This window comes from Triticum aestivum, unplaced genomic scaffold (assembly GCF_018294505.1).
Source record: "Triticum aestivum cultivar Chinese Spring unplaced genomic scaffold, IWGSC CS RefSeq v2.1 scaffold63330, whole genome shotgun sequence".
Taxonomy (NCBI): Eukaryota; Viridiplantae; Streptophyta; class Magnoliopsida; order Poales; family Poaceae; genus Triticum; species Triticum aestivum.
Window position 1 is genome coordinate 1 of NW_025289171.1, and position 1087 is coordinate 1087.

General features: G+C 50.2%; 3 non-coding genes across 3 annotated transcripts; all 3 read right to left on the reverse strand.

Moving 5' to 3' along the window:
• Nucleotides 1-78: 78 nt before the first annotated feature.
• Nucleotides 79-197, reverse strand: LOC123178794 (5S ribosomal RNA). The gene has a single exon (XR_006489856.1). It is a non-coding gene; the product is annotated as a 5S ribosomal RNA (ribosomal RNA).
• Nucleotides 198-494: 297 nt separating this feature from the next.
• On the reverse strand, nucleotides 495-613 carry LOC123178796 (5S ribosomal RNA). The gene has a single exon (XR_006489858.1). It is a non-coding gene; the product is annotated as a 5S ribosomal RNA (ribosomal RNA).
• Nucleotides 614-910: 297 nt separating this feature from the next.
• LOC123178795 (5S ribosomal RNA) lies at nucleotides 911-1029 on the reverse strand. The gene has a single exon (XR_006489857.1). It is a non-coding gene; the product is annotated as a 5S ribosomal RNA (ribosomal RNA).
• Nucleotides 1030-1087: the final 58 nt, after the last annotated feature.

The window sequence follows — 1087 nt, forward strand, 5'->3', positions numbered from 1 at the left end:
GCAAAATAATAAAACACGGTAAATATATTACTTACACGTGCGTTTTGTTTTGCAAGCGGCGCGAAAAAAATTAAAAAGGGAATGCAACACGAGGACTTCCCAGGAGGTCACCCATCCTAGTACTACTCTCGCCCAAGCACGCTTAACTTCGGAGTTCTGATGGGATCCGGTGCTTTAGTGCTGGTATGATCGCATCCGACATGTTACCCCGGTCTTCGTCCCTTATCCTTGCCCCTCCCAGCTCCACTACAAAGACGATTGTACATTGCTTTGGCCGCTCCCTCTCAACTACGAAGACGAGTTTAATGCGGTTTCCACCCCTCCCTCTCAACCGCACTAGTGCACGCTTGCCGCGCCACAACGCCGACGCTGGACCCGTGAATCGTGAGCACCCAGCTATGACTTACCGCACTCGTGCAAAATAATAAAACACGGTAAATATATTACTTACACGTGCGTTTTGTTTTGCAAGCGGCGCGAAAAAAATTAAAAAGGGAATGCAACAAGAGGACTTCCCAGGAGGTCACCCATCCTAGTACTACTCTCGCCCAAGCACGCTTAACTTCGGAGTTCTGATGGGATCCGGTGCTTTAGTGCTGGTATGATCGCATCCGACATGTTATCCCGGTCTTCGTCCCTTATCCTTGCCCCTCCCAGCTCCACTACAAAGACGATTGCACATTGCTTTGGCCGCTCCCTCTCAACTACGGAGACGAGTTTAACGCGGTTTCCACCCCTCCTTCTCAACCGCACCAGTGCACGCTTGCCGCGCCACAACACCGACGCTGGACCCGTGAATCATGAGCACCCAGCTATGACTTACCGCACTCGTGCAAAATAATAAAACACGGTAAATATATTACTTACACGTGCGTTTTGTTTTGCAAGCGGCGCGAAAAAAATTAAAAAGGGAATGCAACACGAGGACTTCCCAAGAGGTCACCCATCCTAGTACTACTCTCACCCAAGCACGCTTAACTTCGGAGTTCTGATGGGATCCGGTGCTTTAGTGCTGGTATGATCGCATCCGACATGTTACCCCGGTCTTCGTCCCTTATCCTTGCCCCTCCCAGCTCCACTACAAAGA